General features: G+C 41.8%; 1 protein-coding gene and 1 pseudogene across 1 annotated transcript in view; one reads left to right on the forward strand and one right to left on the reverse strand.

Moving 5' to 3' along the window:
• LOC108437450 (glutamate receptor ionotropic, NMDA 2D) overlaps positions 1 to 14343 on the reverse strand; it is a 113132-nt gene extending 98789 nt beyond the window's left edge. Inside the window, exon 1 of the mRNA XM_037537187.1 lies at positions 14168 to 14343. The gene's annotated coding sequence lies outside the window, so the exon portion shown is untranslated. The remainder of the gene's footprint in view (positions 1 to 14167) is intronic.
• A 3592-nt stretch (positions 14344 to 17935) lies between these two features.
• Positions 17936 to 20400, forward strand: part of LOC119263098 — a 6597-nt pseudogene continuing 4132 nt past the window's right edge.

Raw genomic sequence — 20400 nt, forward strand, 5'->3', positions numbered from 1 at the left:
CATGTCCGCTAACGTTTTCTGATTCTTGTAGAATATTTAAACATTCACAATAATATTCAATTGAACATGTAAAACTAGGTTGTGTCTCTGCATCCATGATTAAAGCATGTCTTCAAATTGTGATTAAAACGGTGATGTCTCTAGTTCTCTTAAAGGTTTAGCGAAACATTTACTTTCTAAAGCATTCCTTGCCTTAGAAAATATTCCTTGGTGGTCCTTTGCAGAACCTCTGCAAATGAGTTTCCGTGACAACAATGGAAAAAAGCTCAATAATCCAGAAATAGTTCTGTTTGAACCTGTGACTTTGTAGTTATGGATGTGAGGCACTTTATGAAATATTTTTGTTACTTTGGGTGTGTTGGTATGGTTCTTCAGAGTGCTGCAAACCGTACAGAACCATTCGGCTGGCAAAGGAATTTTCATATTTAAATTATTTCTGAGAGTGCATTAATTACCTTCTTTAAAATTCTGTTGATTAGATGATTTAACTAAATGTCACCAGTCCTGTCACAGTTGGACCGGTGAGTTCCAGGTTTGAGGAAGTAATGAGGGAGGATCTGTACGGAAATTCTCTTCACACTCTGCTGTAGGCAGATGAGGAAGCTTCTATAATGAGGGCTGCGCTTTAACACCCAACACTCTCACTCACACGCTTTTTTCCACACTGTAAAGATTAGAACTGAATATTGGCAGCAACCTCACGACACGATACGTACCATGTTACAAGTGCCATAATACAATACAGAGCAGCACAACAAACTAACTTTTTTAACCCCTTAAATAGTCAGCGCCCACCGGCTGGCCTGAAGTTCTATTACAAGCATCTATAACCTAAGAACAGCTTAAGCAGTTTGCACTGAAGCCCCTGTAGCTACTGAATATTAAGACTTAGTGTGTAATAAGCTGGGGATTTTAAGGTGGGAAAAAAGGTTAAGATCAATTGACTTTGCAGTCAGGATGTGCACAGGTACCTCACAGGTAACAGATTAAAGTTCCAGTATCAGATTTGTTGCCATTTCTGGAAGATGGAGAAAATATACATCAATTCTAGGGCTGAACGATTCTGACCAGTACTGCGATTTCAATTTAAATCACAGTAGTTGAAGATCAGCGTATGCATTCTCTGGCTTGAGGCTTGAATGACTGACAATGTGATTAACAGTGGTTGTGATGTCGCAGTTTGGTTGCTTCTGTTGAGTCAAATTCATCTAAAGGCAGTTCATAAGCTCAGTGTAATTAGGTTACTTAAAGCTTGCAATGTATCCACGATAACTATAATAAAAACTAAAGCTCTTACGACTGGAAAATTGCACTCTATCACATTGCGATTTGCATATAAAAATGTTTTTCAGCCCTAATCAATTCAGGGAAATACTCATTTTGTTTTAACAGAGCTGTAAAACGTGAGGCTTTACTCACATTTGTGAGGAAATGCGCATATTATATTACACTATATTACACTTGACACCTGAGCGTCTTGACAAAAGACATAATGTTAAGCTTTGCTTCTAGTTATATGCTTAAAAAAGATGGTTCTTCAAGGGTTGTTTAGTAAAGATAATGGTTCTAGTTAGGATGCTGAGCTCAATACAGAACCAACGCATGCTTAAATGGTTCTTTGCATGGTCAAATGGTTCTTCAGATTGACGGAGATGTGCTATATATGGTTCTATATAGAACCTTTTTGAAAATAGTTCAATATATCACCAAAATGGGTTGTGCTACTGTCACACTGTCAAGCTTGTAAGAACAGCAGAGCCCTTTTAGGTGTTATATGGAACCAAACACAGCACATTCTCCATCAATCTGAAGAACCATTTCACCGTGCAAAGAACAATACTGAATAATATTTTAAAAAGAAAATGTGTGCGATTAATATAGACCTTTGGCGTTTTAGGTTACAGAGTTGGTGATGCACAAAAATGTGGAAAGCTTTTCAAAATATTTTTTTATTATTCAAAAATAACTATGGAAATCGTCAGCTTTTCATGTTTTGACGAGTAACATGACAGGGACCATCTAAACCTACAGCTTATCGGTAACAATGGGTTCTGACGGAAGCTTGTTGTCTCCTCTTCAATGGACAACGTGCCGTCATGTTAGTTTATTAGAGAAATATATTTTAACGTAACCTAACATCAGTCTTGCCTATTCAGCAATAAAAAAGGCACAAGAGTCAGAGTTATACACTAAATGACCTGTCTTTGGCGTAGTGCCCATGATAAGGCACTCACGTCTTGGAATAGCACACATAATTACTCACAAATACAAGCAAAACATTTCCATTTTACAGTCCCGTTAAAGCCATAAAACAGCGTTGAATTACTGGACTGTACATTTTCTCCATTTTCCTGTGATAATACACAACATATACCCAAACAGTGATTTCAGTATTTTAATACTGGCACCTCAAATGTTTAACCAAGCACTCAAGTGCTGACCCTACCGCTTACGCGTCACAACGAATGAGAACCTGGGGGAGATCCCGAAAATCTCACACATAAACCAGATCCGTCTGCAGTTTGAATGCCATCTGTGCTGACCTTCTCAGATACGATAAACCTTCTCAAAATCCACACACATACACACTCACACAACAGCAACACACACACACTAATGCTTTCACACAACATCTGGCATGTCCTCACACACGCCGGGTGCCAAGAAAGAGGCTGGATTCACACTGTGCACATCAACACACTCTTCATGGACACCGACACACTCACAGCTGTCAGCTTCTTGGGCATGCACACACTCTTACGCTGAGCCCTGCGAGCAGACACATGGCTGCTCACATTAACATGTGATATCAGACACAGATGTATTCACATAAAAATGCAGACCTGCATGCACATGCGCATGTATGCCTGAGCAGATGCACACCAAAATGGTACCATAAAATGTACTCGAGGGCCGTATTTAAACCGTGCATATGTTAAGTGACACATACGCATCTGTCCACTCCGGTGCAGAGTAGAGCAGGAATACACACAATCACACACACTAGTGCTGGGAACAATGACTGATTCTTAGATGCATCAAGATTCTCTCTTAAAAGATTCTGAACGGACTCACAAAACACAGTATTTAAATTTTTATGCAGGCCACCCTACTGAAAAATGAAGGCTCTCCGTCATGTACTCCTGACCGCAGGAGGGCTCGACTGATAAATCGGCTGGCAGATAATATCGAAAATGGAAAGTGGGGGTGCTGAGGGGGCTGCAGCATTTCCAGATTTCAGGATTGCATCTGCCAAAAACAATAATAACAATGCATCTGAACTTATAAAATAAAAATAATAAAACTAATTTAGTGTAGCAAGAACCCGTGTGTGCTTGTTTTAGAGAGGAGTTTGTGTTCTTCTATTTTTATTTATGAAGTTTCAAAATCTGCAGTACCCATGCACCATTTAAACTTCCCAGGCGTATGACACACTACGGTTTACTTGACTGTAACTACAGGTACTACAATGCAAAATAGCTGAGTTATTCTTAGATTATAGAAGCATATAGTAAAACTTTTTGGCCAATTAAGTGGTTGAGACTGTATTTTCGTTACACCTGACTCGCTTCCCTCGAAAACAACTGGTCGGTTTGGGGGCAGCGCTAAAACACACACAGACTGAGATGCCAAGAGAGAAAGTGTGTGCACAGACAGAAGCCAGCACTAAACCCCAAAGCAGCCAAATACTGTTTGTAAACTTTAAAATGAATCATCTGACGTAATACTAATATTTTATCAACCGCTGCCGCTGTTTCCCAGTCAGTGAGACTTCTAGTGTTAATTCTCACCGTGAGACTGTGGGCGTGACATAAACTGCTGCTGTGCCACATACCACCAATCGGATTGGTTGCTGCTCAGCTCATTTTGCGTAAAGAATGAGAGAACAGAGAGAGGATGTGCGCTAGCGAGCTGGCGTGTCAGTTACACACATACAGTCATCGCTCAGCTCGTTATAGTGCTGTATGACGCATTTTTGGTTCATGTAAATTACCAAAAAATTTCAAATGGAAAAAAAGGCAAGGAGTTTGTAATGATGTCAGTGTACACGTCATGTACATGATGCTGACGATTTGAGGACCTCCAGCTTAAAGCGCCTTCCCACGTCCCTGTGTATTGGCCAATAATATTACCAGTAATTCACCATTAATAGTTGCTGTATCGCCAAGATTGAAACTCGCAATCTCCAAATGATATGGCCAAAGCTTAAACAGCTGTGTCACTGGGTTTGCTCCTTCCTATAAAATTGCGGGAGCACAATCAGAAGCAACTGAAGGCCTGAATGATTTGGCAGTGTCAGAAGGGAAGGGAGCCCATCTTTAATATTCAGGTCAAGCTCTGTTCTGATATATTCAAACGTTCGATTTTTGTGACTCAGAATGTTCAAGCATACTGTGCTACGATATGGTCAGTGATGTAACTGAATGAGTGATTCAAGCAAGAACCAGTGAGAGCTACGAGAGAGAAAGAAGGCGAGGAGGCGTGAATGCATGCCGCATGTTCAGCAGACTGCAGAGATGGCAGAAATGCCGACTGAAATCAGGCAAAGAGTCACTTGCTGCCAGTTTGTGGTGAAATGTTGCTCCAGCTCTGGCAGTGATATCTGCATTTGTCACACATGTGAGTGCATAAAAGCCCAAACAGGTCCAGTGCAGCTCAGCTTTATTTATATCACATAATAACATCGTTTGGGGTTTTAAGTGTTTTTTCATGGCTGGAACTCGTTATTTGAGTGATACCCTCTTTCTACCTTATCTTCCAGCTGTATTCATGAAAAAAGGCAAGAAATTCTACAAAAAACGGATGTACAATTGTTAGGATTTTACCTCATGTAGTGTATGTTTCTAACTGTGAACCAATCCTAACCTGACAATATTACCTGGTGGTTTTAAACAGAACACAGAGTCTCTGCTTTTGCTTCTCACTCATTCAGGCATAGACAGTCAGTGAACTCTCTACAGTGGCTGATCATTTGAAGTTTCTTCCCTAAACAGACAGTTTATTTGGCAGTCTATTTACTTTAACTGGTTTCACTTTAGAAATCACAAAGAATTTCCCTTTTTTATTAAGTATCAGCACTGCTCTTGGCATATCAGCCTTGGCATTACTTGGCTAAACTGGTGATTCTGAACACAAAACATGGTAAGTAGGGGTGAGTGATGTGGCAAAATATTGTATCACGATGCTTCAAGATATTTTCACAATACAATACTTCGTTTTTCTGAGCATTAATAAGTTGGAACAGTAACCTGTTTTCATTCCATGGCTATTTTTACACAAAGTTTTTTGAGGAAAATGTTTGTATTGAAAACATTCCTGCGTGAGGTGCTTATATCTCACTCTACTCAACATTCAAATTAGGTGCATGCGTAGAGAACCTCTTATGCAGACGTTACCATGACAACCAGCATCGTGTGAGTCCAGTCAGAGTGAGATGAGCAGCAGTGAGCAGTGCTTGTGTTTTTAATTGCTTTAAAATGACGTCAGACTCAGGAAAACGTGCTTTACAGGTCCTTATTAAAGAAGGCCGAGAGGAAGCACTGCACTACATCCAATTAAACATGACTAATTATGCTCAGTCTGCAACAAAACATGTAGTTAGGAAGTGATTTTAAGCACTGATGACATCTAGGATATGCTCAGAAAAGCGCTTAGTGACCTAATTTATCACAATAACGATCACTTATCATCATATCACCCACCCCTAAATGTTAGCCAATAAAATGCCTCCAAACCATCTTCAGTGCGCTGGGTTACAATATATTATCACACATTAAAACTGAGTTTCTCTTATTTCATTTTGTTTGAAAAGTGTGATCATTTGGAGGTGATAAATAACAAATAATAAAGTGTTACATTGAAATATAAAATAAAATCAAATCTAAAATATACAAGTAAAATCAGCCTGACCAGCATTATTGGTTATCGGACATTATCACCATCAGAACTTTTAGCCCTCTAGAATCAATAGCCACAAACTTTGGTTGTGCTCAAAAGAAACACTGCGACACTTTCTTGGACATGGTCATTATTAAAGGTCAATCGCCGTGTGGCGGCGTCATTACCGCAACAAGAAAAGCGTCACGGGGACCTTTGGTGTGACACACACGTTTCTGACAAACCGTAATTAACATTCTGCCACGCAGGTGACTGACGACCTTACTGTGTCATTCATTCTTTCAAACAATTGGGCTTTATGCGCCATGACATGAACACCTGACATGTGTATTCCGTGGAGAGTCAGAAATGGATGTGATATGGTATTATATGCATTAGCCTATGTAAGTGACATTGTCAAGGACATGCCATAACTATCACATCAAAGGCGGAGGTTGTAAAAAAAAAAAGGCATCAAGGCCTCTATGTACATATAAAGGAAAGCAGCACTTTCTATGAATAACAGCGCAGAACGTTCCATCCACACAGTGTCCCTTTTTCCAGCTAGTTCAGCAGCAAATGTTAAACGCCTATTTAAAAATGCATGATTATCATTAGAGCCACAATCAGGGATTTCACAGCAACAAATTGACAGCCTCGTCACTCAGTTGTCTAAGGCAGAATGAGGGGATAGAGAGGCGTGAAAATTGTAGAACTCAAACAGAACTCTGAGCGCAAGAGCCATCTGTCAATAGCACACAAAATGTTTTTTTTGTCGACAGTGGAATTAAAGCCGCACAACGCATAGAAACACTTGGGTTTGGAAAATAAGGCTTTAGAACAGAGTAATGGTCTGGGATCGATAGGAAAGCTGTAAATTTGATGCAAACAAAGCTGGTTTTACAAATCCCTCACTGCAGCTTCAATCCTTTACTGAAGATTCTCTCTGCCCTTGAGGCAGTGCATCTACCAGAAAACCAGGCGGCCTCCTGACCTGACCAGTGTATGCTCGCCTGCCCGGAGTGCATCTTCGCAATCAACTCTAAACGCTCTTGTACGATCTGCAATAGGAAATGCTTGACCTACTAGCACTTACACATACATTATATGCATGAGAGACCAACTCCTAGTAGCACATCTGAGCTCGCAAAAATTCATGAGCACATACAGAGACGCCTGGCTGCGTCAACACAGTAATATCAGATTACCAACCCGGCAGCGTGATCACATAATCCAGCCAGTTTATATACAGCGCACACACACACACACACACACACACACACACACACACACACACTATTCAGGGTTTAAAATGAAACATTGTTCCCTCTTCTGAATAATCAATTTAGAACAATTGAGGAATTGTTAATCAAGTACTCGCTTCTGCAAATACATTACTATCCATCTGTGAAGCAGAAACGGTTCACAGTTCTAATCATTTTTCCTGTGTCTTTCTCACAGAACACATTTCCCATGCATACACTTGTGTGCAAAAGTTTTGGCACCCGATTTGTTGATTTTCTACATAAAAATCAGTTAACACATCCTCTACAGCGAACACGGTGTTTTTTTAATCTGGGAAACAAAGATAATATAATATAAAACATAAAATGTGGCCTGTGCAAACATAAGGCCACATTCAATAGTTTACATTTTATGTGTTAAACTCAGCAAATAAAGAGAAAAATGCCTAATTCCCTGCAGACAAAGCATTCACTTAGAAAATGTCTTCTTTTATTTACCTTTATCTAGGGTTGCAGCATTTAGTTGACAACGTTCATCGTTAAAAAAAATGCGTTATTTACTGAAAAAAAAAGGACAAAAAATAATTCCAACAGATTTCTATACACTCTACACACACGGGGGCCATATTGCTTCTGTCATTTTATTGCATCATAAGAAGAAATCATTTGTGCAGCAATGGGAGATAAAATCAAAGAAGCGAGATCTACAAAAGTCACAGGTGGTGCAGCACAGTGTACAAAGCGGAGGCAGCATTTCACAGCAGCATGACAGTGATGCACAAAGGATAGCAGCCAAATTCCAACCCACTTTCTGCTTCAGCTAATAGTGAGTAAGTGCTTGTAACTATGTAGCCTAATGTAAGCCCAGTGAACACAAATGCGTCTATGTTGGAAAACATGTTGTCCACTTACTGTCCACACTATTAGACACTCCTACCTTGCCGGTCCACCTTGTATATGTAAAGTCAGAAACGACAGCTCATCTGCTGCTGCACAGTTTGTGTTGGTCATCCTCTAGTCTATTATCAGTGGTCACAGGACGCTGCCCACAGGACGCTGCCCACAGGACGCTGCTTGGCTGGATATTTTTGGTTGGTGGACTATTCTCAGTCCAGCAGCGACACTGAGGTGTTTAAAACCTCCAGCAGCACCGTTGTGTCTGATCAACTCACACCTGCGCAAGACATGCTAACACACCACGTCAATGTCACAGCAGTGCTTAGAATGACCCACTGCCCAAATAATGCCTGCTCTGTGGGGGTCCATGGGGGTCCTGACCATTGAAGAACAGGGTAACAGAGCATCAGAGAAACAGATGGACTACAGTCTAGGAGAACAAATGCACAACCACAACCTAGCAGCTACACCAGTGCTGCTAATGCACTGCGTCTTTTGTAAACCACAAAAATGCAGAAATCTTCAGGCCTCCAAATAATTTGGCAAACAGCAGTGACTGTCTTTTTCATGTTTTACAAATTATGCAAAAGATATGCATAAACTATCTGAAACATTTTTTGCAGCATGTAATGACTTCCGCCCGATGACCGCTGGGACAGGCTCCAGCACCGCCCCCCCCACGACCCTGAGGGAGAAGCAGCTTAGAAAATGGATGGATGGATGTAATCTAAACTAAAATAATTTACTTCAGAATTATACAAACGTCTAGCTGCCATTTTCTTTACTCTAGAAAAGGACATTTCTGTCCATAAACAACCTTAATGAACATTCCGATACACTATAATAGGAGTTATTAGCTCTTAAACAACCACAACAAACACTCCTATCCATCCTGCCTTGACGCCTATATTAAACTCAAGGCTTAAAAAACAACCACTGCCAAAAAATATGAAGCAAATGATGCCAGACAAAGGCAAACTGAAACATTAGAGCTGCTTATACCAAAGACAAGAACAGAAACAGCTGGGAAAGGAGGGGTAACAAACCACACACAGGTGGGAACGTTAATGATAAGAACACATGGGAGGAGACAGGAGAGGGCGGAGCAAGGAACAGGACACTGTGACATTGCTTTGGGTTAGTGGACGCGAAAATAACATACATCATTTGCAGACTAATTCAAGTAATGCTTACAGTGTAAAGTTACATATGAATTAATGATGAACAGCTCTAAATTCTTCATTAGCTCCTGATTATGAAGTAACAGCTAACAGATGTATTAAAACTATCACTATTATAAAGTTATATAGACCATTGGTTAATATAGATATTTCAAAATAGCTTTTTCGTATGTTCTCGTGAAAGCTGATCAATGACACCACCTGCTATGACCACTTCCTGCTACTGTTTTATTTTTTTGAGTTAAATCTGTCACTACAATCAAGCAAATCCATAAATACAAAATAAAAAATCGTCCCTTCAGGCTCAGCCATTATTATCAGGGAAATGTAGCGGACGCCCCCTGTAATTCATATGAAGCCAGACTCATAACATCTGTCTAATCAGACAGGGGTCAACTCTCACACACTTTGAATCACGCCGCAGTTCTTTGCGTGCGTAATGGCCCTTCGGCTGTAGACGGACTGTTAGGAAGGTGCCGGGCTTTGAACGAACCCCAACAGAACGGAGGCATCAGGTGAGTCCTTTTTTTCTTTTTTAGCTGGCACTGAAAACTCTCGCAGGGATTTCCCTGGTAACTGTACAGGATGGCAGTTGTAAGCAGACAGAAATATCCGTGGTTACGGTAACCGTGGAGATGGGGGAGAGGGAGCAGGATGCTTCCTGTAGGAACTCGTGGCTGAGGAGAACAGGATGCCATCAAGTGCCACAGCTTCCCCCCCCGTCCTCAAAGCTAACATTTCCGGCTCCTTTTTAAATTAACACTTATGTTTCCATTTTCAGAGCCTATTCATCTTCGTCAAGAGAGACCATACTCTAACTCTCTCGCTCTCTGCCTCTCTCTCCCTTGCTATACTGTGCCGTGCCAGAAAACAGTGCCAGTATGCACGTGTGCTTGAGGCCGTGTGTGTTCCTATGCGTTTAACACTGCTTCCTCTGACCCCCTAGACTGCGTTGTGGGGCTAAAGGCGTTTATCAATACAGGCCCAGCCAGAAGCATGCGGGAGCCAGCACAGACGCGAGCGCTGTAATCTCTTTCAAACACCAGTCTCTGATCTCGTTAAAGACTAATTGATGTTCGGTGTTAACGAGCTTTACCTTAATTAGTCACATTTAAGCGAACAGGGGGATACTGAAGGAGGGGAAGTGGAGAGGGAGGCCAATTCGGTTTGGGGTGTGCTGGAACCAGCAGGCCAACTATTCAAACACGGAGAGGAAAAGAGAGCGAGACAGAGCTCAGTAAAAGAAGGAGAGACTGGCACTGGTGCTGTAAGGACAGGAGCGAAAGAGACAGATGTAAAGGGACGACGACTCCTGGGTGAGCGTGCCTGAGGGAGGAAGAGGTGGAAGGGAGTGAGAGCAAGGGATGAGAGGAAAGACTGAAGGGAGAAAGTAAAGGAAAGGACAAACGCAAACGTTGATTCTAGCTCCTCTCATCTGCTGGCTGGAACCCTCCAACCATGTTGAAGAGCTCAGATATGCAGTTCCAGCTGCCCCCCTCGCCCGTGCTTCCTCCCTTTACACTCCCCTCTCCATCGCTCTGTTGCTCCACTGTTGATTTCTTTCCCTCGCCCTCCTGCTATTCACTCCATTCCACTCTTCTCACCTTCCTCCAGATAACCCTCCATCAACACCTTTCTCCGCACCGCTGCCACAGCTTCTTCATTCTGTGTGTACTCATCTCCTACCTCTCTCCATTCTATACACCTCTTCTCACTCTCGCCGGCTCATTTCTTCATACATTCCCTCCCGTCTTCCCGCGTTACAGCTATGCCTGGAAAACATCTTTAAGAGAGACCGGCGGAAAGCTGCTGTATTGACACTGATGGCAAGACATTAGCAGCAGAGTACGCATTACAGCGCTGCAGTGGTGCCCGTTGATATGTGTGCATGTGTTGCATGACAAGCATTTGTTGCATTAAAGAAATACAGATTTCATATGAACATTGCCAAGATGTGCAAACAACACAGGCCTTTTACATTTAAACAATTTAAAACACACCAATGTCAATTAATGGAATTAGAATATCATGCACTGAGATGTGGCCTACTACGTAACCCATCATATGCTTGTACACTGAGGACAGGATGGGTGTAACGCAACTTGCGATTATTTCTATTATGAACTGATCTACTGACTATTATCCATCTAATTGAATCATAACATCTTCTACCAATTACCATCACTTCATAGTGTCACCATTATTCAAAGATCCATCCCCTTAGCAAGTGATTCCTTCTTTTACGGTGCGGTGAAATCACCCCTTACACTTTCTGTAGAGTATAGCAATGTGTCAAAGTGACCACACGAATCATTTTAACATTATAGAGCATTACAGAACGCTTTTTAAATGAAACAGTACAAGCCATATCAACCACTTTCTGTAATGACTGTCATATGAATAGAGCACTATAGAGAGCTTTTCAATGAAACAGTAGAAGCCATATTGCCTCCTACACTTCTTGCAGTGTATTAGTCTGTCAGAATGACTGTGTGGATCGTATGAACATTATAGAGCTTTTTAAATGAAACAGCAGAAGCCGTATCGCCCCCTACACTTCCTGTAGTGTATTACAGTCTGTCAGAGCGACTGTGTGGATCATATGAACATTATAGAGCTTTTTAAATGAAACAGTAGAAGCCGTATCGCCCCCTACGCTTCCTGTAGTGTATTACAGTCTGTCAGAGCGACTGTGTGGATCATCTGAACATTATAGAGCTTTTTAAATGAAACAGTAGAAGCCGTATCGCCCCCTACGCTTCCTGTAGTGTATTACAGTCTGTCAGAGCGACTGTGTGGATCATATGAACATTATAGAGCTTTTTAAATGATACAGTAGAAGCCGTATCGCCCCCTACGCTTCCTGTAGAGTATTACAGTCTGTCAGAGCGACTGTGTGGATCATATGAACATTATAGAGCTTTTTAAATGAAACAGTAGAAGCCGTATCGCCCCCTACGCTTCCTGTAGTGTATTACAGTCTGTCAGAGCGACTGTGTGGATCATATGAACATTATAGAGCTTTTTAAATGAAACAGTAGAAGCCATATCGCCCCCTACGCTTCCTGTAGTGTATTACAGTCTGTCAGAGCGACTGTGTGGATCATATGAACATTATAGAGCTTTTTAAATGAAACAGTAGAAGCCGTATCGCCCCCTACGCTTCCTGTAGTGTATTACAGTCTGTCAGAGCGACTGTGTGGATCATATGAACATTATAGAGCTTTTTAAATGAAACAGTAGAAGCCATATCGCCCCCTACGCTTCCTGTAGTGTATTACAGTCTGTCAGAGCGACTGTGTGGATCATATGAACATTATAGAGCTTTTTAAATGAAACAGTAGAAGCCGTATCGCCCCCTACGCTTCCTGTAGTGTATTACAGTCTGTCAGAGTGACTGTGTGGATCATATGAACATTATAGAGCTTTTTAAATGAAACAGTAGAAGCCGTATCGCCCCCTACGCTTCCTGTAGTGTATTACAGTCTGTCAGAGCGACTGTGTGGATCATATGAACATTATAGAGCTTTTTAAATGAAACAGTAGAAGCCGTATCGCCCCCTACGCTTCCTGTAGTGTATTACAGTCTGTCAGAGCGACTGTGTGGATCATATGAACATTATAGACCACTAAAGACATTTTAAATGAAATAACCCCGTACACTTCCTGTAATGACTTTGTGGATCACACAGCATTATCAAATGCTTTTCAAATGAAACGACAAAAGTCGTTTTGCCCTCTACACTTCCTGCAGTGCACAGCAATCTGCCAAACCAAGTGGATTATATGAACATTACAGAGCACTTTTGTTTCTAAATAATTAATACAGGTCATGACTAATCGACTTTGTCTGCCCAAGAAGACTGTACCCTACATGCACCCTGGGCCCTGGACCCTAGGGACAGAACAGTGTGCTGCTGCGTTAGGGTGGCTCAGGCCTGCACTGAGGCTGCAGCGTGTTTGTTTTAGAGAAATGCCCCCCCCAGCCCACAGGACCTGAGCATCCATCACCACCATGCTTTAATAAGTTGGCAGCAGAGACGCGCAAAGTTATTACAGAAGATGAATCCAAGAGGCCTCACAATTTTGGTCTGTCCACATGATCGAAAGAAAAAAAGAAAAAAAAAAAACACTGGGGGCTCATCAGCATAAACATAATGAGCTCTCGCAATGAATGTGATTTCATCTTCGTCCACTATTCAAACGCAAATCGTGTAGCCTGTTACGTTTTTTTTTTAAAAAACCAGGCTGGGTCTTAGGTTTGCGGCCAAGCGCGAGGAGTGAAAAATTAAAAATCGCTCTGTTGCTGCTGTTCAGGCTGGAACAACACAGCTCAGGCTGCTGTAGCCCACAGTGGGAAAGCTCTGGCAGCCGCGGGAACGGAGGGATCTGCAGCTCTCGCGGCTGAATGACAGCGCGCCACCGCCAAAGGACACGCAGGCAGAGTGTTAAATACAGTTTCGCATTCAGACTCGGGCTTTCAGGCTTGCAGGCTACAAATTCACTAATTGAGCTCACAGACACCGGTGCTTTACCGTGTGTGTTTAGAGAAAGAGAGTGCGTGTGTATGTGTGGAGAGACTGAGAGTGTGTGTAGAGATTGAGAGTGTGTGTTTGCAAAGAAGTGTGTTATGTGGAGAGATTGAGAGTCAGTATATGTATGTAGAGATTGAGAGTGTGTTTGCACTGAAGTGTGTGTGTGAGTGTGTGTGTGTGGAGAGATGGAGAGTGTGTGTGTGCAAGAAAAGTCCAAGTGTGTCTGTGTGTGTGTGCGTGTGTGTCAGTGTCATAGTCCTTATGGCACACGCACGAGCGCACAGCAATGACAGAAGGGTCAAAGCCCGTTTCCCCCCCATACTCTCTCTCTCTCTCTCTCGCTCTCTCTCCTTTCCCTGTATACCTCTCTCGCCCCGTCCCCGCGGTGCTCCGAGCAGAAAGCAGAAAGCGCAGCGCGCCATCCGTTACTCACTGCGTGCGTTTCAGGCTCCTCTTCTCCCCTCGCTCTCCTCGCGGCCCTCCATCCTCCGCGCTGCCTCCTCCAGCTCCAGCCGTACACGCCTGCAACCCGGGAACAGAATGCGCGAGAGCTTTATTCTACATGGATTCAATTTTCGCCAGCTCACTTACTCTCTACCTCTCTCTCTCTCTCTCTCTCTCTCTCTCTCCCCCTCTCCCTCTCCCTCCTCTCTCCTCCTCTCTCTCTCTCTCTCTCTCCCTGTTCTTTTGTTAAAATTCAGTATATGCACCCGGTCACCTAGCAACCGTCAACCTCTCTCTCTCTTTCTCTCTCTCTCTCTCCTCCCTCCCTCCCTCCCTCTCTCCATCACAAGCGACACGTGTTGAATGCTAAACTTAGCGGTGTGGAATCATATTAATAAAAGGCTGCCTCTCTCTCTCTCTCTCTCTCTCTCTCTCTCTCTCTCCCTCCCTCCCTCCCTCCATCATTCTTCCTCCTCTTCTTCCTCACCTCCTCCTTTCTCCTTCGCCGATCATAATGCAATATAAATATTTACTAGAAGCCCCTCAGCCCCTCTACTGCACGCCCCCACCCTCAGCATCATTACTCCTCCCAGTCTCTGCGCATCGCCGTTTCCGCCTCTTCCAAAAAAAAAAAAAAGCGAAGACGGAACGCAAGCACGCGTCTATGTGTCCATCCACCTGCACGTGAGCGCTACCGGACCGGGACGTGGATCTGTTCGCCGCAAACAGGAACAGGGGCATCAGGGAAGCACACCGCGCGCATGTGCAAAAGCAGAGCGCTATAACATGACGGTTATAAACTACTAAAGGCTAAAGCGTGTGGTGTATAACTAACATGTTATAAGCGGGTGAGTGTGGGAGATTACTTGTATACATACAGGCTGTGGGTTTTGTCGGCTGCCTCAGAAGCTGCATGAAGTTTTATCTGGGGAAGTGCACAGTTAAGATGGTTCTTCAAGGGTTGCTTAGTAAATTCAATGGTCCAATTTAGAACCGTGAGTTCTATCTAGAACCTCTTGTGTGTTTCTTACATGGTGTAATTGTTCTTCAGTTTGATAGACAATGTGTTTCATATGGCCCTACACAGCATCAAAAAGGGTTCTTCTACTGTTATGACATCAAGCTTGTAACAACTGAAGAACCCTTTTTGGTGCTGTACAGAATCATATACAACACGTTCTCCATCAATCTGAAACTCAATTTCACCAGACAAAGGACCATTTAAACAAACAATTATTTTTTAATAGAACTCATGGTTCTAAATAGAACCATTGTCTTTACTAAAGAACCCCTGAAGGGGGTTCTTGCGTGGCGCAAACATCTAACATCTCATCAGGGGATCGCAAGTTTAATCCCTGGTGATGTTACAGCTGTCCGTGGCCGGGAATCCATCCACACAGAAAATGATGACATGAAATGGTTATGAATTCACTGCCTGATGCCTGAGACATTGATGTGTAGCAGTTTTTGGTCTTTTGATATTTTAATCCATTTATTTTAATGGTGGAATGATAGGAGGCAAAACAGTCCCCAAAGAAAACAAACTGCTTCAGATTTTGCTCTATTTCACCATCATCAACATTCCCTATAAAACTCAGAAGACTCATGTAGGTTCTCTGGTGGTTCTGGATGGTAAATAAAATGTCTATATTTGTGTGGTAGTCATGGCGACCCCTGGTTCCCATCACCACCAATGTAAAGAGATCTGAGTCTCCACAATCAATCTTTCCACACCAAACCCACTCTGAATCACTATTTACATCACGCACTGAATTATACAGAAATTCAGAAAAATCAGTTGAATTCTCCTTTAAGGGAGGACAGAGAATGTGCAAGCTAACAAATGCAAGCTAATGATACAGTGAAACAGGGCCAGTCATGCTACAGAATCTATAACACGTGAGTCATAATAACCTCTAAATGGTGGCCATTTGTTAGCTCGGGCCAGAACTGGTTAAAGTATATTTGTCTGAGAAACTAACATGTTCACTGAAGAGAAAACACCTCATACAGAAGACTCATCAGCAACCAACGGTGTGCCCGTTTTCCCTAACGTCACCAGTTTCCTTCGGCTGTTATTGAATAATAAAATGTTTTCAAATGTATTCCCGCCTGCGCTGCTATTTTTTATGCTACTGAAATTTGTTTGCATCCAAACAACTTGCTGGAACCTAGAAAAGCAACGTTAAGCCTAAACCGCAGTCCAACACCCTTAAAAATGGGTTCTTCAAGGGTTCCTTAGTGAAAGGGATGGTTCTCCGCACAGTGAAATGGTTCTGCAGGTTAATTAATAACGTCTGGTATATGGTTCTATATGGAAACCTTTTGAAAATGGTCCTATATAGCACCAAGAAGGGTTCTTCTATTGTTACAAGCTTGACATTGAAACAATAGCAGAGCCCCAGGACCACTTTCAAACAGATTCTACACAGAACCCCACACAATACATTCTCCATCAGTCTTAAGAACCATTTCACCATGCAAAGAACCATTCGAGCATGAAACAGACGTTCTAATGGTGATCAGTTGACGGTTGCGCCAGCCTACAGCGAGTTAAAAAAAGGGAGTCTAATATTATTATCCTATGTTAGCATTTAGGTTATTAAATTAAAGCAGGCTGCCCGACACAAACTAGATATTATGAGCTTATAAGCTAAATTGACTACATGATTTCACATTTAAGAATTAGAAAGTGCCGAGAACTAAAAGCAAGAAATAACTTAGCTAACAGGAGCTAAAGAGAGGAAAAAACCAAACAAAGGCGGTTTAGAAGCGGCTAGCCAACTGCTAACATTTCATTTACAGTCTACTTGGTTATCTTAACATAATTAACCCTGCCTGATTGCTGTAGTTTACAGACCCAGGGAACCTAAATCTGTGTTTTCTTTCTAACGCTTATCTTGTACTTGCAGGCAAACAGTAAATACAGCACTGTGTGGAAGTTTTAGGCGTCTAAGCAAATTTTTAAACAGTTTAGCTCAGCGGAGAATATACATTAGAATAAAGTCGTATTCATAATTCAAATAAACATAAAAACAATAAAGTAACGAGAATTTCTTGGGTCCATATTTTTCCTGGACACCTTCACAGCCGCAACAGAGACTCGCTAATATCATCAATTACATCATGAGCTCAATTTACTGAGCACTGATTGGTCAAACCAGGAGCTGCTTTTTAACTACATATAATACTGGGCTTCCTCGAGGAGAGGCTTGGAGATGGGTAAACAAACACACCAACATCCAGAACATCACTATTTATCACTATATATATATATATATATATATATATATATATATATATATATATATATCGCTGCTGTTGGAACAAAACCTTGTATCTCCATATTTGTCATATTTCAGTTTTTGACATAATTTGAAAATACCCATAATACCCCATATATTGTATGAAAATTCCATGATGAATGCACCAACAGAAATGACCTAACATGACTGAGAAAAACGCCTGGTTCCATTGACTTCCATTAAAAGTAAAGTATGTTTTCACCTTCCCCTGTAAAGCTACCATTTTGGAGATACGAGGTTTTGATCCGACAACAGCAATTTGTTTATTCAAATATTTTCTCAGCAAATAAACAAACTACACAAATAAACAGATTTTGAAAATGTGTCTTGGGTGCCTGAGACTTTCGCACAGTGCTGTATGCACCAAGTTGACCCTTTGAATAATGTTACAAATAACAACAAATGGCGATGTACTTCACCATATTCCTCTCCCCTCTGTGTAAACTGTCCCAATGTTGGGTAACGTTTCCAGAAGCATTTTCCTGACCAACCACAAGGCTGACGTGTCTTGCCCTGCCCTGTCCACACAGAACAGTTCGGAGTAACTCAGCCAGCTGAAGCCAACCAAGCATTCCCCCAGACCACTTGTCTGTAGCTGCCTGTCATCCGTTCATTCATTTATGCGGACGCCAACATTGTCCATCTTTCTGCCTGCATGTCTGTTTCCAGTAACGGTCCATGACTTATTTTGTCCAGTTATGCTCACATAAAAGCAGGATGATGATGTGATTTTAGTTCTGTATGAGCAGCGGAGCAGGCTAGGAGTGTTAGACACAGCACTGTCAATCAGGCTACTCATCATCCACGCCCACTCCGTTCTCACATAGGTCTGATCAGCGTTTGTGTTTTATCATATACATTTTTTTTTTTCATTTAAGCTGTGCTTTATATTCAATATAACAGTTTGATCATATCAACATTTTTCATATTTTACTGGGAGTTTAAGCACCACTTTTCACAAGGCCAAGCTGCTCTAACATCCCCGACTAGTAATGTTAGGAAACTAAAGTTTCATATTCGCAGCTCCTTATTCGGCTTTTCGGGTCCACCTTAAGAGGTGTACCTTAGCAGTATAGTATCATGTTAACATTTTTCATATTTTACTGGGACTTTAAGCGCCACTTTTCACAAAGCCAAGCTGCTCCAACATCCACAACTAGTGGTGGAGATTCGATCCCAACGGAATCGATTCTTCCACTCCAATTCACCTGAGAGTCGGAGTCGACTCTCGGCCAGTGACTCTAAGAGTCGACTCTGTGTTTTTTTAGCTTTAGGTTTTTTTCTGTTTTAATGATTTAGCTAGCAGCTTTAAACACCGTCAGCCACTGCGAGCACCGCCGCTCTTCATTTCCTTCACGATTTGGGAATAACCCATTATTAAATACGGAACAAGGAGCGAAAAAGGAAAACCAAAAAGAAACAAGGTTTTCCACAGAGCGTTGTGGAAAACAGGACAAAGCTGCGATCCGCTCCTTACTCGCCAGCTTCTCATTCAGTTTTCCAGTCCACCTTAAATGGCGCGGCAGTCGCATCCTGGCGCCGGCGCACCATTACGGCAACTGCTAACGTTACACCTCTTAAGGTGGACCGGAAAAGTCGAAGCTGCGAATATGAAGCTTCAGTTTTTAAAAAGAGGAATAATATAACATCGACATGAATCCTTTTGAAAAAAAAACCTCTGACTACAGTAGTTAATGATTTTCTCAGTAACGTTACATCATTTCTCCGACCCTCATTACGCGGATTACACTTTATTTTCATCATATCACTAATCTGGAGCTGCTCGGCAGGAGTCGAGAGTCGGAGCCGACTACGGCAAACTCACAGTCGTTTATCACTATAGCTGGTTAAAACGCCGGCTAACGTTATTATGCCAAGTTATCCCCTGGGTTACTAAATTAAAGCAGGTTGTCCCACAAAAAAAAATAGTTTTATTTATGAGCTTACTAGCGATGTTTACCTCATAATTTCACCTCTGAGCATTAGAAATAGTGGCGAAACAGAAAGCAACACACGTTAACGTTAGCTCGGAAACAGCGAGGAAAAAAAAATTAGTCCGTTTAGAAACGAGTTTAAAAACCTGCGAACATTTCACATCAGCCTTCCAGGTTATCTTAGCGAAGTAAAACCCTACCTGTGTGCTGTAGTTGAACTTTAAGCTCCATTTCTAACGACGCAAAGCGGCTCCAACCTCCAGGCTTCAGCAGGACGCTGAGGCAGCCGTTGGCCAGAAACCGTTATTTTGAAAATTTGAATTTTCGCGCGAGCCCAACAAAAAAGGCGCCATGAGGCGATCATGAAGGAAAAACCTGCCACTTTTCTTTCGCTCTTCTGAGATTTTGATGTGTTATATTCAAATATTTATGAAAACCCGTTCCCACCACTTGAGAAAAACATACAGCCATTTTGTAAGTCATAATAACGAGAAAGTTTTCCTTAATTAACATGTTATAATTCTGACTTAGCATCTCAGTGTCTCAATGACATTCAAACTCACAGGTATGACTTAATATCTCCAAATTATGACTTAGCATTTAATAATTACAACTTAATGTCTCATAATGACTCATAACTGTGACATATATCTTGTAGTAATGGGATTTAATCTCACAGTTACGACATAATATCTCATAATAATGACTTAGCATCTCATAATCATGACTTAGCGTCTCATAATCATGACTTAATGTCTCAATTTGACTCATAAATGTGTCAGTATCTTACAGTAATGATTTAATCTCAGAATTATGACGTAATATCTCATAATAATGACTTAGCATCTCATAATCATGACTTATCGTCTCATAATCATGACTTAATGTCTCAATTTGACTCATAAATGTGTCAGTATCTTACAGTAATGATTTAATCTCAGAATTATGACGTAATATCTCATAATAATGACTTAGCATCTCAT

The sequence above is a fragment of the Pygocentrus nattereri genome, chromosome 3 (genome assembly GCF_015220715.1).
Source record: "Pygocentrus nattereri isolate fPygNat1 chromosome 3, fPygNat1.pri, whole genome shotgun sequence".
Lineage (NCBI taxonomy): Eukaryota > Metazoa > Chordata > Actinopteri > Characiformes > Serrasalmidae > Pygocentrus > Pygocentrus nattereri.